Here is a 21,267-nt window from a genome sequence, read left to right as displayed (position 1 = left end):
TCCTACATTGGGCTCCTTGCATGCAGCCTGCTTCTCCTTCTGCCTGTGTCTCTGCCTCTGTCTCTCTCTGTCATGGATAAATAAATAAGTTCTTAAATATTTCTTTTTAACAAGCATTTAAAGAAGAGTTAATACCTACTCTTCTTAAACTACTTGAAAAACAGAAGGAAAGCTCCTATGTATTCTATGAGGCCAGCATCACCCTGATACCAAAACCAGATAAAGACACTACAGAGAGGGAGGGAGGGAGGGAGGGAGGGAGAAAGAGAGAGAGAGAACTACAGGCCCATGTCTCTGATGAACATAGATGCAAAAATCCTCAACAAAATATTAGCCAACCAAATCCAAAAATACACTAAAAAAATCATTTACCATGATCAAGTGGGATTTATTCTTAGGATTCAAATGTGATTCAATATTCACAAATCAATTAACATCATACATCCCATCAACAAGAGAAGTGTAAAACACCATGATTGCTTCAATGGATGCAGAAAAGCATTTAAAAGTACAACATCCATTCATGATAAAAACTCTCAACAAAATAAGTTTGGAGGGAACATAACTCAACAGAATGAAGACAATATATGAAAAAATAACAGCTAATATCATACTCAATGGTGAAAAAAGTGAGAGCTTTTCCCCAAGATCAAGAGCAAGACAAGGATTTCCACCTGACTACTTTTATTCAGCATAGTACTGGAAGTCCTATCCCCAGCAATAAGAAAAGAAAAAGAAATAAATGGCATCCAAATGGGTAAGGAAGAGGTAAAACTTTCACTATTTGCAGGTGCCATGATACTATATGTAGAAAACCCTCAGGATTCTACCAAAAATTGACTAGACCTGATAAATGAGTTCAGGAAAGTCACAGGATACAAACCAATATACAGAAATCCACTGCATTTCTATACACTAATAATGAAGAAGCAAAAAGAGAAATTAAGAAACAGTTCCATTAACAATTGCGCCAAAAAGAATAAGATACCTAGGAATAAACATAAACAAGGAAGTGAAAGATACTGAAAAACTATAAAACATTGATGAAAAAAATTGAAGACCAAATGAAAAAATATTCCATGTTTATAGATGAGAGAACAAGTATTAATAAAATATCCCATGCTCAAAAAAAATCTACAGATTTGATGGAATCCCTATTAAATACCAGTAGTATTTTTCACAGAACTAAAACAAGTAATTCATAAGCATGTATGGAACCACAAAAGACCCCAAATAGCCAAAGCAATCTGAAAAAGAAAAAAACTGGAGGTATCACAGTCCCAGATTTCAAGATATATTACAAAGCTGTAATAATCAAAACAGTATGGTATTGACAAAAACAGACAATTGATCAATGGTATGGTATTATGGGCATAAAGATCACCTTACAGTATCACTTCTATTTGATATTTAGGGTGAAAATATAGGTGTTCGGTGAAATAGATGAAAACAGACCCTAGGGCAGCCCGGGTGGCTCAGCGGTTTAACGCTGCCTTTAGCCCAGAGCATGATCCTGGAGACCGGGGATGGAGTCCTGCATGGAGCCTGCTTCTCCCTCTGCCTGTGTCTCTGCCTCTATCTCTTTCATTCTGTGTCTCTCATGAATAAATACATATATTCTCTGCTCCTATGAATTCTTTTTTTTATTCCACATGTAAGTAATATATAGTATTTGTCTTTCTCTGATTTATTTCACTTAGCATAATACCTTCAATTTCATCAACGCTGTCACAATGGGAAGGATTTTCTTTGGTTTTTCTCATGGCTGATTAATAATGCATTATTATATATGGAATATAATGTGTATATATACACAATATACATGCACTACATTTTCTTTTTTCATTTGTCCATTGTTAGACATTTAGGATGTTTCTATGTCTTGGCTACGATAAATAATGCTGTGATAAACATGAGAGTGCAGATATGCTGCTTTCATTTTCTTCAGATAAATGTCCAGAAGTTGATTTCTTGGATGATACGGTAGTTTTATTTTTAATTTTTCAAGAAACATCGACAGTGGGGGTTTTCCATAGTGGCTATACCAATTTACATTTCCACCAATAGCCACAAACATTGCCTTTTCTCCACATCTGTGCCAGCACTTATTATATCTTGTCTTTTTGATAATAGCCATTATAACAGACATGAGATGATATCATGGTTTTGATTTGCATTTATCTAATGACTAGTGATGTTGAGCATCTTTTCATGTGGCTTGTTGGCTATCTGTATGTCTTCTTTGGAAAAATATTCAGTTGTCTTGTCTATCTTTAAATCAGATTGTTTTGCTTGTTTTTGTTTTGCTATTGAGTTGTGGGAGTTTCTCATATATTAGGGTTGTTAACCCTTTATCAGATAAATGGTTTCCAAATTTTTTATGGAATTTTTATTGGGAGGCTATTTCAGTTTACCAAATCCACCAATTGTCAATTTATCCTCAGAAAAAAATTACGTTCAATCTTCTGGCTGTATTTTTGGAAACCATTCATACTGTATAATTGCCAGGTAAGAAACAGAGATATAATTCTACTTGTTCACCTTTTAAAGGTACATTCAGGGATGCCTGAATGGTTCAGGGGTTGAGTGTCTGCCTTCGGCTCAGGGCATGATCCCAGAGTCCCAGGATCAAGTCCCACATCGGGGTCCCTGCATGGAGCCTGCTTCTCCCTCTGCCTGTGTCTGTGCCTGCCTCTCTCTCTCTCTCTCTCATGAATAAATAAATAAAATCTTTAAAAATAATAAAATAAAGGTACATTAAACTGTTTGTTTTTTAATATTTTTATTTATCTATTCATTCGGGCTTATCTGAAAGCCCTGGACACTTTGAATTAATGAAAAAATTGAAATGAATATTAAAGTCTCATTACCCTAGATAGTGATTCATGAATTAGGTTTAATAGCCTAAGTATTCTCCCATCTGCTGAGAAATATACCTAGAGAGGATTAACATTAATTCTAATAATTCCAGTTTTAAATGCTGTTTTTCATAAACAACTTATTAAAAGAATTTGCAATACTTCCTTGGAAAAATCCCTAAAGTTTTATATGACTGAAATCTGCTCAGAAATATAAAAACAAAGAAATCATGAAAATAGAAATATCAACAGAATGAAAATGACTTAATAAGAAACTACATAGATCACTGACTATTAAAGGACTTATCTCCCTGTTTGTCGATTATGATAATTCCCAAATTTTCCTTCTGATTTTTTCTATTAACTAGTTATATCCCTGTTAATTAACAACTGGATCAAAATGTAGACAGAACTGAAAATTTTTTAAATCACAAAATGAGTAAAAGAAGTCCTCAGAGGGGATCTATTAAAGCCATTCAATTTACAAATGAAGAAATTGATGACAGGTGAAGTAAAACATTTATTTAAGGTTGCAGTGACTTGGTGATTTCATCCCCCATTTCAATTCCATTGACTTAGAGCAATTGTTTATTAATTTTAGTTATCATACTATTGAAGGTTTTCAGTGATACATAAATAAGTGGGCAGGGAAACTGATAGGTAGGTAGGTAAATAGATAGGCAGACCACTAAACCCTCCCCCAATTTTAGACATTCCAAGATCACCTAGATTTTGTCAGTTTTCAGTAGCTCTATTTTAAATCAGGCACTCAGTATGCGTACATTATTGAGCATCTGCCATGTACTACTCCTGGGATAATTGTTAGTGGATGTAACGAATAAGAAATCATCCTTGTCCACAGAAAACTGACAGAGCTATTTATTTAGCTCAGTGTAGTAAATAGGTATGAGGAAAGTGAATGGGATTGAATACATAGAGGAAAGTGAATGGGATTAAATACATAGAGACCTCAGCCTGCTTGAAGGTAGGAGAAATTAGATCTGAATCTAGTCTTACCCTACTCTCAGTAGGAATTGGTCTATTCAAGGGTTGGCTGAAAGAACATTCCATCTATAGACAGGCAGAGACAAGAAATCAGGTGTTGTGAAATGGATGGGAAAATGTGTCTAGTACAAGCCTATCAGACAATAGGAACTTCAGCCTATTATTGTGGATACGTGCTGATTTTCCCTAACTTTCAGTGACCCTTCTTTATGATGAGAGCAAGAGGTTTGCCACATGTAAATTGTAACAAAAAGGCAACTGACTAACTGCAATTTTAAATACAGATAATCAAACAAGAAAGTGAAGTGACAGAAAAGAGAGTAGGACAGACTTCATAAGGGCAAAAAGGATTCCTGAGAGGAATTTAATCCATGTCTTAGTGTTATACTGTGTATTCCAGGTTCTCTTCCTATATGTATCCATTAAATTTCCAGGAATGTGAGGGACATAATAATTGAAATTACTGTCCAATTATAAAATATGAGTATGTTTTTCCTAAGTCTGTGATCCTGAAAATGCATATGTGAATACCTTCTTCCCAAATTCAATCATATTTAAATATTCTATGAAGAAACTAACACTTAAATAACTATGATAAATTAATTTGTTGGAAGAAGATAATATAATATATATCCTCAATATATATAATGTATATTGAGCTGTGATTAGATTATTATAAAAATTTTCTAGGACTACCTGGAATAAATATGAAAGGAGAAAACTGTCCTATAATTAGAACCTAAGTAAATATACAATTAAATATGTATCTTCTATATTGTCCTCTTGGCTTGAAGAAAAGCTAATTCTATAGAAAATACACCTCAAAAGTATTACTTTCACATTCAAACCTATTCAACTCTACCTACTTCATGTGCATCTGACTGAATACATTCTTTGTATGTGACAATATTTACGTATTTAAGTCTAAGAATCACACCTGAAGAACAAATATTGGTAAATAGGAATAAAGATAACTTGAAAACCAACAAATTAACATGTGTATTTGTATTTCTGTTGTAAAAAACAGCCATAATTTTCAATATGACCTCTAATCTTTATTTAAAGTATTGTCATGAATTTCCAGCTATGGTAGACCAAATGTTAAGGACCAAGATTCAGGAGAAAAAAGAAACACAGGAGGGGAGTCTAGCATTTCCCATTGTAGTGTCTCCTGATTCTCTTCAAGGTGATTAGAAGATGAGCAGTGCTTTTGACAGCCTTGGGGCCACAGTAGACAGTGTAAGAATTCAGAATAGTGGCTTATTGGAAGGAAGGAGGGAGTAAGGATTAAGAAAGGATGATGATCTTTCTTTTTTTCTTAGTGGTCATTATACACGTGTTACTTTGCCCTAACTCATCAAGCTGCACATTAGTATTTTGTGCACTTCTCTGTGTGTTGTACTTCAAAGTAGACAGTAAAAACTTACCACGATAAGAAACGTCAACTCATGCTTACACCCTTAAATTCACTCCAGTAAACACATTGAGCATCTTCTCATGCCAGCCATGATGCTGTGTTAGCCTCGCAACTCTAAATAAAAGACAAATACCATATGATTTTATTCATGTGTGGAATTTAAGAAAAAAAGCAAACAACATGGGAGAGGGAGAGGAAAACCAAGAAACAGACTCTTATCCATAGAGAACAAAATGATGGTTACCAGAGGGGAGGTGCCCAGCAGGATGGGTTAAATAGGTGATGGGGATCGAGAAGTGCGCTTGTGATAAGCACTGGGTGTTGTTTGTAACTGTTGAATCACTAAATTCTACACCTGAAACCAGTATTGTACTGTCTGTTAACTAACTGGAATTTAAGGAAAAATTTTGTAAAAAGGCCATACATTTTTTAAAATACACTTATGTATAGAAACAAGAACAAAAACAAAAAAAGAGAGAGACACACACACATCCCTAATTTCATCAAGCTTACTATCTAGGAAAAATATGGCATTAAGAAACGCCATACTAGGAAAATTCAAGACTTTAGCACTTACATTGAAAGCCACTGATTTAATAAAGAAATCATATCAGTTCGGAATGGTAAGTTCTACAGCCTAAGTTATAAATTTATAAATTTAATATTTCCTTTTCCATGGTCATATTTTTGCTGTGATTTTTAAAAATATTTTATTTATTTATTTGAGAGAAACAAAGAGCATGAATAGAAGGAGGGGCAGAGAGAGAGAGGTAGAGGGAGAAACAGACTCTCCGTTGAGTGGGGAACCTGACGGGAGGCTCAAGCCCAGGTCCCTGAGATCATGATCTCAGCCAAAGTCAGACCCTTAATGAACTGAGTCACCCAGCCCCTTTGCTGTGATTTTTAAACATATTTACTACAAATTCCTTGAGGTAAGAGGCTATGTTTTATTCATCTTTCAATCCACTGTTCATTGCACAAGGTGTAGCTAAGAGACTTAAGTAAATATATTGGATGAAGAAAAAAAATCAAGATATATAGAACGTCTTCTTTAATGTATCTGGTTGCCTGTGTGATTCTTTCTTTATAAAATAAGCCAATTTAAGGCAAGAGACTTTATTCTTTACATTTTCTTGAAGAAATTAAATGTCATGCATAAATTTAGTGCTTAATAATTCTTTTATGATTATTAAATATCCATTGTTCAACTTTTAATTTTTAATCTTAGACGGGCTCATGGCCATCTATTAACAATTACTAACCCTTCAGCTCTTCAAGGATTTATAATTTAGTACAAGTTTTTAACTTCATAGATGAGGTAAATTAAGCCCCAAGAACTTGTAAAGTAAGGCATAATACTTAGCTCTCACTTGCAAATTCTCTCTTATACTCAAAGATAAACATATCAGATCACTTTGTACATCTCCAAATGTACTCTACTGGTAATTGTTTAATTCATAAAAGGAAAACATTTCATATTCAGTGTAAGAAAAACAGTGTGATTGCTACAAACAGGAAGCAAAAACAAAATGACATATACATAATTTTTATGTGAAAAAAATCTACAGGTGTGTGTATTTAATACTAACCTATGGTTTTGACAGAGTCAATGGTATTTTCTGGGAATAGGCAATTGGAAGTGTTTTTACAAAAAAAATTGTCTTAAGAAATTTGGAAAGCAATCTACATTCACAGTTATGTTTTATCTGCAATCAAGGAACTGACAGTCTACGTAACCACAGATTTCCTATTTGTTGTTATTTTAATGATTGCAACACTAGTTTGAAAAGTTCAGCTAGAGAATTCAGTCTCTACCTTGAACTATGTTCTATGAGAACACTATGAGAAGGAAAAGTCAAACTGACCAGCAAATACATTAAATTAGACTCTTGGGATACGTGACCACTTTCTAAAAGAAAAACCACATTACACTCACAAAGCAGAGGAAAGTTTTCACTAAGAAGGCTTTATCCCAAGATAAAGCAGAGAACTGACAGTGAGGACCTCTGGAGACCATCACACTAATTAATCTCTCTGGTATCCAAGGGTTTATTATCTCCACTGAGGCCTATTCATAGGTGGAAAATAATCCTGAAGGTAGATTCATTTCCAAGTTGTTATGCTAAACAATGAAACTAGTGATGATCCAATATATCATTTATCCTTACTAAGGAAATACTTAAGGGATTTGAGATGATGAGTGAATGTTATAGAAAATTTAAAAATTAATGTCATTTAATGAACCATGGGTTTAATTATGAGCATATGAAAGAAACGTATTTGATTATTAAAAGATTATCTAAAATTACATATTATACAACTTCTTGGGCACTTGATCTTTTTGATCAAATTCAGTTAATAAAAACTGAATAATGAGCCATTTAATAGGAAAATTCTTGCACCAAAGAGATAATCTTCCTAGGTTCAAATGTTTCTTAGGGTTAAAGGCTGATGAACGTTTCATGAAAACAAAATGGATCATACACTCAGAGAAAAATCTTGCTTTGCCAAAGCATTTTATAACCTAATTTTGAAATTAGAATGGAAATTAGCATATGGAATATTTTCATTATCATACAGTTACAACAAAGTTTCTATCTACTCTCTCGTGCACTGTATTAGCTCCTGGGTTTTCTCAACTCACATTATTTCACAATATTCTTCCACACATGACTATTTTTGGTATTTTATACTTCGAAAAATATGTTAGCTTATTATTCAGAGATAACATCCAGAGGGAGTTAAAGCAGCTAAAAACTTCATGATCAAAATCCTTGCCCTCTGACATAACTGAAACAGTATTTCTTTGAGTTATATTCTGACACCAAATAATAATTATGGAGAATAAACAAACGCTAGTAAGAGCCCTGGATGTCATCAGCAACAGAAAGGCTATTTGTAATACTGTCTTAGAACTTTCCTACTTTAAAGATAACTAACAAGCCTACTCAACCTTTTGGGGAAACTCTCAAGAGAGGAGGAGTATTGCATGGAAATAGCAAAAGTGAGCAACAATAATGCTCCCACTCCTGGCCACTATAGCATGTGAGGGGAGACAAACAATGTTCCAGTCAAGGCAAAAATAAAATAAGGAAGCTGAGATAACTTTTTAAAAAGATTTTATTTATTTATTCATGAGACAGACAGAGAGGGAGGCAGAGACACAAGCAGGGGAAGAAGAAGGGTCCATGCAGGGAGCCCAATGTGGGACTCGATCCCGGGACTCCAGGATCAAGCCCTGAGCCAAAGGCTCAGCTTAACCACTGAACCACCCGGACGTCCCCAAGATAACATTTTAAATATGGTTGAGGATATTAGGGGAGTCTTTTTACCTTAGAAAATGAATTCCCTGAGACACAGTGAAGAAATTTTGAAAGGTAAGATGAAGTAGAGGGATAAATAAGAGATAAACAAACATACAGAAAATGAGGGCATCACTGGACGATGCTACCATAGAGGTAAGGAGGGCAGTAATTAAAGTTGGGTTTTGCCTGATGAGAATAACAAGAAGTTTAGTGGAATTATCCTATGAAGGCTCTTTCTTTTTTCTTTTCTTTTGAAGGCGCTTTCTACTCACAATCACTTCCCCTTAATATTTACATCCACTTCAATCCTGATTCTTTTTCCACATTCCACTGAAATTGCTCATGCTAAGTTCACCGTTGACTTTGACATTGCCAAATCAGTGAAATTTTTCTTCCAAATGATCTAACCTTAAGCATATCTGACCACTCTGACTTTTTCCTTGTTTTCCCAGCACCACACACTCATCCATTTATTCTTATTTCACTGACTTATTTTTCTACCTCTTTTTTTTTATTCTCCTCTTACCCTAATATAAATTTTCCTTCTCTTTCTCTATCATCTTCTGAGGTAATACCAGCCAATTTCATGACTTAACACCATTGTTTCATGATGATCTCCAAATTTATATCTAAAGTCTAGACTTTTCCTCTGAGTTTGAGTTACATTTATCCAACAGTTTACTTCACATCTCTACTTGTATGTCCAATAAGCATTTCAAAATTAGTGTGACTGTCAAATTCCCTCCTCTTCTATCCTCCTCTAACATCACAACGCTGTCAGTAAAATAAATAATTGAAGGAAAAACTGCTAAGTTTAAATAGTTTAATACTGTGTTTCTTCTTCTACTTTTAAATTCCTATTTCCAGCAGTGCCTTTCCAGTTCCACATGGTCTGCTAACAAAAATGTAACTATTGCTGTTGCTTTACGTCTTTTTAGTCATTATCTTTATCTTTCACTTTCCTGCCTCTGTTTCACAGTAAAGATCTGTGAAATCAGTGACTGTTATTTTTGCCATATGTTGCCATAGGAAAATAAATTATCAATAGGATTTTGCTCCAATTCTTTTATTATTTATCAAAGGTGGGAAGTTTCATTTTTTAATTAATTTACTTTTTATTGGAGTTCAATTTGCCAACATATAGCATAACCTCCAGTGCTCATCCCACCAAGTGCCCCCCTCAGTGCCCATCGCCCAGTCACCCCAACCCTCCGCCCACCTCCTCTTCCACTACCCCTTGTTCATCTCCCAGTGTTAAGTCTCTCTCATGTTTTGTCACTGTCACTGATATTTTCACTCATTTTCTCTCCTTTCCCCTTTATTCCCTTTCATTGTTTTTATATTTCCCAAATGAAGGAGACCATATAATGTTTGTCCTTTTCCAATTGATTTATTTCACTCAGCATAACACCCTCCAGTTCCATTCACGACGAAGCAAATGGTGGGTATTTGCCGTTTCTAATGGGTGAGTAATATTCCATTGTATACATATACCACAGCTCTTTTATCCATTCATCCTTTGCTGGACACCGAGGCTACTTCCACAGTTTGGCTATTGTGGACATTGCTGCTAGAAACATCGGGGTTCAGGTGTTTCAGCATTTCACTGCATCTGTATCTTTGGGGTAAATCCCCAGCAGTGCAATTCCTGGGTTGTTAGGGCAGATCTATTTTTAACCCTTTGAGGAACCTCCACACAGTTTTCCAGAGTGGCTGCACCAGTTCACATTCCCACCAACAGGGCAAGAGGGTTCCCCTTTCTCCACATCCTCTCCAACATTCATTGTTTCCTGCCTTTTTAATTTTCACCATTCTCACTGGTGTGAGGTGGTATCTCATTGTGGTTTTGTATTTCCCTGATGGCAAGTGATGCAGAGCATTTTCTCATGTGCTTGTTGGCCATATCTATGTCTTCCTCTGTGAGATTCCTGTTCATGTCTTTTGCCCATTTCATGGTTGGATTGTTTGTTTCTTTTCTTTTGAGTTTAATAAGTTCTTTATAGATCTTGGATGCTAGCCCTTTATCTGATAAGTCATTTGCAAATATCATCTCCCATTCCGTAGGTTGCCTTTGTTTTGTTGACTGGTTTTTTTGCTGTGTAGAAGCTTCTTGTCTTGATGAAGCCCCAATAATTCATTTTTGCCTTTGTTTCTTTTGCCTTCTTGGATGTATCTTGCAAGAAGTTGCTGTGGCTGAGTTCAAAAAGGGTGTTGCCTGTGTTCTCCTCTAGGATTTTGATGGAACCTTGTCTTGCATTTAGATCTTTCATCCATTTTGAGTTTATCTTTGTGTACGGTGTAAGAGAATGGTCCGGTTTCATTCTTCTGCATGTGGATGTCCAATTTTCCCAGCACCATTTATTGAAGAGACTGTCTTTTTTCCAGTGGATAGTCTTTCCTGCTTTGTCGAATATTAGTTGACCATAAAGTTCAGGGTCCACTTCTGGATTCTCTATTCTGTTCCACTGATCTATGTGTCTGTTTCTGTGCCAGTACCACACTGTCTGGATTACAACAGCTTTGTAGTACAACCTGAAATCTGGCATTGTGATGCCCCCAGATATGGTTTTCTTTTTTAATATTCCCCTGGCTATTTGGGGTCTTTTCTGATTCCACACAAATGTTAAAATAATTTGTTCCAACTCTGTGAAGAAAGTCCATGGTATTTTGATAGGGATTGCATTAAACGTATAAATTGCCCTGGGTAACATTGACATTTTCACAATATTAATTCTTCCAATCCATGCGCATGGTATATTTTTCCATCTCTTTGTGTCTATCTCAATTTGTTTCAAGAAATGTTCTGTAGTTTTTAGGGTATTGATCCTTTACCTCTTTGGTTAGGTTTATTCCTGGGTATTTTATGCTTTTGGGTGCAATTGTAAATGAGATTGACTCCTTAATTTCTCTTTCTTTAGTCTCATTGTATAGAAATGCTTCTGACTTCTGAGCATTCATTTTGTATTCTGCCATACTACCGAATTGCTGTATGAGTTCTAGCAATCCTGGGGTGGAGTCTTTTGGGTTTTCTATGTATGGGAAACTTCATTTTCATGAAGCTATATTAAGTAAGTACTTGCCTAGAATATGGCATTGCTATCATTTGACCTTTATCAGCCTTTCTCCCTATTCTTTTGTTTGAACGAAGGTCCTTTCTTTCATGGGAAGATAGGAAGGGCCTTTAATATACAGGTGGAGAAATGTGCCACGATTCAGAGGAAGCCTAGAAGAGGAAGTAAATAGTCCTATATAAGTAAGGTCATAGGGTGTCTCTTCCAAAATAGGCAGAAGAGACAAAAAGAAATATTATAGAAACAGCAGCTGCCATGTGAAATGGGACTGAGGGAATACTGTGTTATATGGGGGTAAAGTCTCTTAACTGCTTCTTGAGAATGTCTGTGAAGGGCTGCATCTTTCTTCCAGGCTCTTGGAGTTGAATTTGTAAATATTTTGGATGTGTCACTGTTGGTCCTAAGGTGAAAGCAATGTTATATTTGGTTTATACAATCTTACACACAAAAATGTATTTAATTAAGCTATATTTAATGAAATACACATTAGTATATGGCCCTGTTCTAGAGACTCATAAAATTAAAAAATTGTTTCAATGATAATACCAAAACATTGAGAACTTGCACACTAAGTACTATGTTTCTTCTTGATTTTAATGTGATAAATTTACATTAATCATCTTTATTTTAGTTCATCTTTATTTTATTCTTTTCTCCATATAAGTAAAATAAGATAAAAATCTCACAATAATACTGATAATTTTGTAAAACAGCTACAGTGATTTTAACTCCTTTTCTTTGACTATGTTCTTTTGTTTACCCTTCTTTTTCTTACTTTGGGAAAAATCTCACATGTTTTTCTGGAGAATTTTCTTTTAGTGTCAGTAATTTAGAGTGGTGGTTAAGTTGGGGGACTTCCAATTATTAGCCACATGACTGGCCTCTGTTTTCATCTAAGTTATGGGGATACTAACAATAAGTTTATATACCGGGAGGGAGGGGCAAGATGGCGGAGGAGTAGAGTCCCCAAATCACCTGAGCCCAACAAATTACCTAGATAACCTTCAAATCATCCTGAAAACCTACGAATTCGGCCTGAGATTAAAGAGAGAACAGCTGAAACGCTACAGTGAGAAGAGTTCTCGATTCTCTCAAGATAGGAAGACGGGGAAAAAGAAATAAAGAAACAAAAGGCCTCCAAGGGGGAGGGGCCCGGCGAGGACCTGGGCTGAGGCTGGGGCGAGTGTCCCCAGGACAGGAGAGCCCCGGCCCGGAGAAGCAAGAGCTGCACCAACCTTCCTGGGCAGAAAGGGGCCCGCAGGGAGTTAGAGCAGGACCCAGGAGGGCGGGGATGCCCTCGGGCTCCCTGGGACACTAACAGACACCTGCGCCCCGGGAGAGTGCGCCGAGCTCCCTAAGGGCTGCAGCGCGCACGGCGGGACCTGGAGCACCTCGAAGGGGCTCGGGCGAGGAAGAGTCTCCGTGCAGAGTGGGCTGCACGGCTCCGGGAGCAGGTAGGAGAAGCTCAGGCGGCGGCTCCGCGGAGGGGGCTGTGCGGCCAGGAGCACGAATCCAACAGCGCAGGCCCGGGAGCACTGCGTGTGGGACACAGCCCAGGATCCGGCTTCCCCCCAGGACAGGCAGAGGCCGGGAGGGCACAGGACAGCAAGGACGCTTCTGACCCAAGCTGAGCAGATCACCGGCCCCGCCCCGGGGCATCAGACCCTGCGGACTGAGAGCTCCGTAGTTACTGCGGGAGTTGAATCCAGGGCTCTGGAGCTGGCCGCCACCACCAGGGTTGTTCCTCCAGGGGCCTCACGGGGTAAACAACCCCCACTGAGCCCAGCACCAGGCAGGGGGCAGAGCAGCAAACCCAAGTGCTAACACCTGAAAATCAGCACAATCGGCCCCTCCCCCAGAAGACCAGCTAGACTGCCAACTTCCAGGGGAAGTCAAGGGACTTAAAGTATACAGAAAGAGAAGATACTCCCCCGTGTTTTTCTGTTTTTTTTTTTCTTTTTAATGTCTGTTTGCTTTCCCCACCCTTTTTTTACTTTCTTTCTTTTTCTCTTTTTCTTTTTTTTCTTCCTTTTTTTTTCTTTTTCTCTTTTCTTTCCTTCTTTCTCTCCTCTCTTTTTCTCCCTTTCCCAATACAACTTGTTTTTCGCCACTCTGCACTGAGCAAAATGACTAGAAGGAAAACCTCACCTCAAAAGAAAGAATCAGAAACAGTTCTCTCTCCCACAGAGTTACAAAATCTGGATTACAGTTCAATGTCAGAAAGCCAATTCAGAAGCACCATTATACAGCTACTGGTGGCTCTAGAAAAAAGCATAAAGGACTCAAGAGACTTCATGACTGCAAAATTTAGATCCAATCAGGCAGAAATTAAAAATCAATTCAATGAGATGCAATCCAAACTAGAAGTCCTAAAGAAGAGGGTTATCGAGGTGGAAGAATGAGTGAGTGACATAGAAGACAAGTTGATGGCAAAGAGGGAAACTGAGGAAAAAAGAGACAAACAATTAAAAGACCATGAAGATACATTAAGGGAAATAAACAACAGCCTGAGGAAGAAAAATCTACGTTTAATTGGGGTTCCCGAGGGCGCCGAAAGGGCCAGAGGATCAGAATATGTATTTGAACAAATCCTAGCTGAAAACTTTCCTAATCTGGGAAGGGAAACAGGCATTCAGATCCAGGAAATAGAGAGATTCCCCCCCCCTAAAATCAATAAAAACCGTTCAACACCTCGACATTTAATAGTTAAGCTTGCAAATTCCAAAGATAAAGAGAAGATCCTTAAAGCAGCAAGAGACAAGAAATCCCTGACTTTTATGGGAAGAAGTATTAGGGTAACAGCAGACCTCTCCACAGACACCTGGAAGGCCAGAAAGGGCTGGCAGGATATATTCAGGGTCCTAAATGAGAAGAACATGCAACCAAGAATACTTTATCCAGCAAGGCTCTCATTCAGAATGGAAGGAGACATAAAGAGCTTCCAAGACAGGCAGGAACTGAAAGAATATGTGGCCTCCAAACCAGCTACGAAAGCAATTTTAAGGGGGACTCTTAAAATTCCCCTTTAAGAAGAAGTTAAGTGGAACAATCCACAAAAAACAAGGACTGAATAGATATCATGATGACACTAAACTCATTATCTTTCAATATAACTCTGAACGTGAACGGGCTTAAAGACCCCATCAAAAGGGGCAGGGTGTCAGACTGGATAAAAGAGCAGGACCCATCTATTTGCTGTCTACAGGAGACTCATTCTAGACAGGAGGACACCTACAGCCTGAAAATAAAAGGTTGGAGAACAATTTACCATTCAAATGGTCCTCAAAAGAAAGCAGGGGTACCATCCTTATATCATATAAACTAAAATTTACCCCGTTGACTGTACTGAGAGATGAAGAGGGACACTATATCATACTTAAAGGATCTATCCAACAAGAGGACTAAACAATCCTCAATATATATGCCCCCAATGTGGGAGCTGCCAAATATTTAAATCAATTAATAACCAAAGATAAGACATACTTAGATAATAATACACTTACATTGGTGACTTCAATCTAGCTCTTTCTACCCTCGATAGGTCCTCTAAACACAACATCTCCAAAGAAATGAGAGCTTTAAATGATACACTGGACCAGATGGATTTCACAGATATCTATAAAACTTTACATCCAAACTCAACTGAGTACACATTCTTCTCAAGTGCACATGGAACTTTCTCCAGAATAGACCACATACTGGGACACCAATCGGGTCTGAACCGATACGAAAAGAAAGGGATCGTCCCCTGTATTCTCAGACCCTAATGCCTAGAAATTAGAACTAAATCACAACAAGAAGTTTGGAAGGTCCTCAAACACGTGGAGGTTAAGGACCATCTTGCTAAAAGATGAAAGGGTCAACCAGGAAATTAAGGAAGAGTTAAAAAGATTCATGGAAACTAATGAGAATGAAGATACAACCGATCAAAATCTTTGGGATACAACAAACACAGTGCTAAGGGGGAAATACATCGCAATACAAGCATCCATTCAAAAACTGGAAAGAACTCAAATACAAAGGCTAAACTTACACATAAAGGAGCTAGAGAAAAAACAGCAAATAGATCCTACACCCAGCAGAAGAAGAGAGTTAATAAAGATTCGAGCAGAACTCAATGAAATCGAGACCAGAAGAACTGTGGAATAGATCAACAAAACCAGGAGTTGGTTCTTTGAAAGAATTAGTAATACAGATAAACCATTAGCCAGCCTTATTAAAAAGAAGAGAGAGAAGACTCAAATTAATAAAATCATGAATGAGAAAGGAGAGATCACTACCAACACCAAGGAAATACAAACGATTTTAAAAACATATTATGAACAGCTATACACCAATAAATTAGGCAATCTGGGAGAAATGGACGCATTCCTCGAAAGCCACGAACTACCAAAACTGGAACAGGAAGAAATTGAAAATCTGAACAGCCAATAACCAGGGAGGAAATTGAAGGAGTCATCAAAAACCTCCCAAGACACAAAAGTTCAGTGACAGATGGCTTCCCAGGGGAATTCTATCAAATGATTAAAGAAGAAACCATACCTATTCCACTAAAGCTGTTTGGAAAGATAGAAAGAGATGGAGTACTTCCAAATTCGTTCTATGAGGCCAGCATCACCTTAATTCCGAAACCAAACAAAGACCCCACCAAAAAGGAGAATTACAGACCAATATCCCTGATGAACATGGATGCAAAAGTTCTCAACAAGATACTAGGCAATAGGATCCAACAGGACATTAAGAAAATTTTTCACCATGACCAAGTAGGATTTATCCCTGGTTGGATTAACCAACCACAAGGGTGGTTCAACACTCGTAAAACAATTAATGTGATTCATCATATCAGCAAGAGAAAAACCAAGAACCATATGATCCTCTCATTAGATGCAGAGAAAGGATTTGACAAAATACAGCATCCATTCCTGATCAAAACTCTTCAGAGTGTAGAGATAGAGGGAACATTCCTCAACATCTTAAAAGCAATCTACGAAAAGCCCACAGCAGATACCATGATACCATTCTCCATGGGGAAGCACTGGGAGCCTTTCCCCTAAGATCAGGAACAAGACAGGGATGTCCACTCTCACCACTGCTATTCAACATAGTACTGGAAGTCCTCGCCTCAGCAATCAGACAACAAAAAGACATTAAAGGCATTCAAATTGTCAAAGAAGAAGTCAAACTCTCCCTCTTCGCCGATGACATGATACTCTACATAGAAAACCCAAAAGCCTCCACCCCAAGATTGCTAGAACTCATACAGAAATTCAGCAGTGTGACAGGAGACAAAATCAATGCCCAGAAGTCAGTGGCATTTCTATACACTAACAATGAGACTGAAGAAAGAGAATTTAAGGAGTCCATCCCATTTACAATTTGCACCCCAAAGCATAAGATACCTAGGAATAAACCTAACCAAAGAGGTAAAGAATCTATACCCTAAAAAGTATAGAACATTTCTGAAAGCAATTGAGGAAGACACAAAGAGATGGAAAAATATTCCATGCTCATGGATTGGCAGAATTAATATTGTGAAAATGTCAATGTTACCCAGGGCAATGTACACGTTTAATGCAATCCCTATCAAAATACCATGGACTTTCTTCAGAGTTAGAACAAATTATTTTAAGATTTGTGTGGAATCAGAAAAGACCCCGAATAGCCAGGGGAATTTTAAAAAAGAAAACCATAGCTGGGGGCAGCACAATGCCAGATTTCAGGTGTACTCTTAAGCTGTGGTCATCAAGACAGTGTGGTACTGGCACAAAAACAGACACATAGATCAATGGAACAGAATAGACAATCCAGAAGTAGACCCTGAACTTTATGGTCATCTAATATTCGATAAAGGAGGAAAGACTATCCATTGGAAGAAAGACAGTCTCTTCAATGAATGGTGTTGGGAAAATTGGACATCCACATGCAGAAGAATGAAAATAGACCACTCTCTTTCACCATACACAAAGGTAAACTAAAAATGGATGAGAGATCTAAATGTGAGACAAGATTCCATCAAAATCCTAGAGGGGAACACAGGTAACACCCTTTTTGAACTTGACCACAGTAACTTCTTGCAAGATACATCCATGAAGGCAAAAGAAACAAAAGCATAAATGAACTATTGGGACTTCATCAAGATAAGAAGCTTTTGCACAGCAAAGGATACAGTCAACAAAACTCAAAGACAACCTACAGAATGGGAGAAAATATTTGCAAATGACATATCAGATAAAGGGCTAGTTTCCAAAATCTATAAAGAATTTATTAAACTCAACACCAAAGAAACAATCCAATCATGAAATGGGCAAAAGACATGAACAGACATCTCACAGAGGAAGATATGGACATGGCCAACACGCACATGAGAAAATGCTCTGCATCACTTGCCATCAGGGAAATACAAATCAAAACCACAATGAGATACCACCTCACACCAGTGAGAATGGGGAAAATTAACAAGGCAGGAAACCACAAATGTTGGAGAGGATGAGGAGAAAAGGGAACCCTCTTACACTGCTGGTGGCAACGTGAACTGGTGCAGCCACTCTGGAAAACTCTGTGGAGGTTCCTGAAAGAGTTAAAAATAGACCTGCCCTACGACCCCGCAATTGCACTGCTGGGGATTTACCCCAAATATGCAGATGCATTGAAACGCCAGGACCCTGGCACCCCGATGTTTCTAGCAGCAATGTCCACAATAGCCAATCTGGAAAGGAGCCTCGGTGTCCATCGAAAGATGAATGGATACAGAAGATATGGTTTATTTATACAATGGAATTTACTCAGCCATTAGAAATGACAAATACCCACCATATGCTTTGACGTGGATGGAACTCGAGGGTATTATGCTGAGTGAAGTAAGTCAATCGGAGAAAGACAAACATTATATGTTCTCTTTCATTTGGGGAATATAAATAATAGTGAAAGGGAATATAAGGCAAGGGAGAAGAAATGTGTGGGAAATATCAGAAAGGGAGACAGAACATAAAGACTCCTAACTGTGCGAAATGAACTAGGGATAGTGGAAAGGGAGGAGGGCGGGGGGTGGGGGTGAATGTTTGACGGGCACTGAGGGGGGCACTTGAAGGGATGAGCACTGGGTGTTATTCTGTATGTTGGCAAATTGAACACAAATAAAAAATAAATTTAATAAATAAATAATCTATCTCAATATGTGTCATAAATTTGAAACTGCAAAAATAGATGACTTAAGAATATGAGACTTAAACTCTTTGAGAATGATGTAATCAATTTGGATTCAGCTATTAATGTTATCCCAGATGGTACTGCCTTTGCTGTCATTTCTATGAGAAAACAGAAATGATTTTTCCATTTGGAAAATTTTACAGATTTTTAGCATAAAATAACATATGTATTTTGTTAAAAATAATAAATGGTTATCTTACTGACATGGAATAACAGATGTGATTCCTTATATGCTTAATTTATGGTGAAAATTGCTTAGGCTTAATAGAAGGTTGCACAGAAATTCATAGTACACAGTAAGGTGTTATTAAAATATATAATATCATTTCTAATAGAATTATTAATATCCCAAGAGAAATTGTCTAGCTATGGTTTCAGTTAAGCCAGCTCAACAAATGCTGCCACTCTGTTATATGCTGAACATTCTAACAGGAGATAAAAAGATAATAAAAGCAGAATTACTACCTTTAAGAAACTTTCAATCTGACAGAGCCACAGAATTTAAACAGATGTAACTAGGGAGCTTTATGTATACTGAAGTAAAGGCAAATTACAAAAGTAGTACAAAGAAGGCAATAATGAATTCAGTTTGGAGAAACTAGAAGGAATAATATGGAAACTGGCCTTCGTCGGATAAGTAGCAGTTCAATGGGTGGTGAAAGTGTTTCAAATGGCCCAGACCTATAAAACAACCTTGTCATCTTCAGAGAACTACAAACAATTTAATGCTAAAAGGAAGAAAAGGAGGGTATGGAGAGAAAAAGAAGAAAAAGAAGGGGAGGGGAAGATGATCAAAAAAGGAGAAAGAGAGAAGGAAGAAGGCAAGAAGTAAAAAGTAGGGGATCCCTGGGTGGCTCAGCGGTTTAGCGTCCGCCTTCAGCCCAGGGCTTGATCCTGGAGTCCTGGGATCGAGTCCCACATAAGGCTCCCTGCACGGAGCCTGCTTCTCCCTCTGCCTGTGTCTCTGCCTCTCTCTCTGTGTCTCTCATGAATAAATAAATAAAATCTTTAAAAAAATAAAAAAAGAAGTAGAAGGAAAGGAGGCTGGAGAAGTAGGCTGGGAACAGATTAGAAAGGATTTTGTTGAGCTGGAACCTCCTCTTTTAGGCATCAGGAAGTCACTGAAGGAATTCATCTGGAGAACAATATAGTCAGATTTGAAATTTGGAAAGGTCACTCCAGTAACAACATACAAAAAGAAAAAACTGCATGGGCAAGAAGGAAACCAGGAAGACCAAAAAGCAGCCTATTATTATAATTCAGGCTGGAGGTGACGTGCTTGAACTAACACAAGGCTACTGGTGATGCTGTAGAGAAGACAGGCCTGACAGATCACTTGAGTGAGCACATGGGTATTGAAGGTGAGAGAAGAAAGGAAGCACTGGATAGCTTAGAATGTTATGGACTTCAGATAGCAGTGGTGCCATATCACTAATGCAGACAGTGACAAGAAAAGTGGAATCGTTTCAGAGTAAAGAAAGAGGAACCGCATTACTAAACTCTGGGGATGTTGACTAAGGGACTTATAAGACCTCCAGCTGAAGGTACATATTTAGGGTTATCCGTTTTTAAATTATACCCAGAGACAAATGATGTTATCCAGGGAGAGAATATAATGAGAAGAGGAATAATAACCCTGGAGAAAAACAAAGTTAATCATACATTCAAGTAAGGGGTGCTCTAAAGAAGAGGTCACAGAAATACAAAGAAATCCAGACTATGTTGTCATGGAACTCAAGTGAGAAAATAGTTGAAAGAAATAATCAACACTGTTAAGTACCACAGAAAACCCAAGTGAAATAGTGACTGAAAAATGTTCATTGGATTTGGCAATTGAGGTAAAAATAACACAGTGGTAATTTCAGTGGAATTGGGAAGTTAGAATTCAGATTTCAAATGGAGGGCAATAAAACAAAGGTATTTTCTTTTATTTTGTGATGTATTTATTATTTTATTTATTTTATTCAATTTTTTATGTTTTATTTTATAAAGCTATTATTCCAGAAAGATGGTGGAGAAGACAAACATAAAAAAAGGCATTAGCCAGGGGAAAAAAAGTTTCAAAGAGTATGTTAGACTTCTTTTTTTTTTAAGATTTATTTATTTATTCATGAGAGACACCGTGGGCGGGGGTCAGAGACATAGGCAGAGGGATAAACAGGCTCCATGCAGGAAGCCCAATGTGGGGACTCAATCCTGGACTCCCAGGATCACACCCTGAGCCAAAGGCAAATGCTCAGCCTCTGAGCCACCCAGGCGTCCCTGTTAGACTTCTTTTTAATGTCAGTTCATTGTCTTCCTTTTAAGAAAATAGGATCACTAGCAGTTTGGCCTCTAAAATTTTCCTGGTAGCCAGAAAATTCACTACTAAAAATTTTGAAGTCATTTGAAACAACAGAAATTTT

The 21,267-nt window shown here is 37.5% G+C and overlaps 1 long non-coding RNA gene across 1 annotated transcript in view; it reads right to left on the bottom strand.

The window, feature by feature from the left end:
* The window catches only part of LOC140598444 (uncharacterized), a 57,306-nt gene that overhangs the window by 6,706 nt on the left and 29,333 nt on the right, over positions 1–21,267 (bottom strand). Inside the window, exon 2 of the long non-coding RNA XR_012000875.1 lies at positions 5,291–5,394. This is a non-coding gene — a long non-coding RNA (uncharacterized lncRNA). The remainder of the gene's footprint in view (positions 1–5,290; positions 5,395–21,267) is intronic.

The sequence above is a fragment of the Vulpes vulpes genome, chromosome 4 (assembly GCF_048418805.1).
Source record: "Vulpes vulpes isolate BD-2025 chromosome 4, VulVul3, whole genome shotgun sequence".
In the NCBI taxonomy this organism is placed as follows: domain Eukaryota; kingdom Metazoa; phylum Chordata; class Mammalia; order Carnivora; family Canidae; genus Vulpes; species Vulpes vulpes.
Note: the sequence above shows the minus strand (reverse complement) of the source record. Positions and strands in the feature narration are given on the sequence as shown.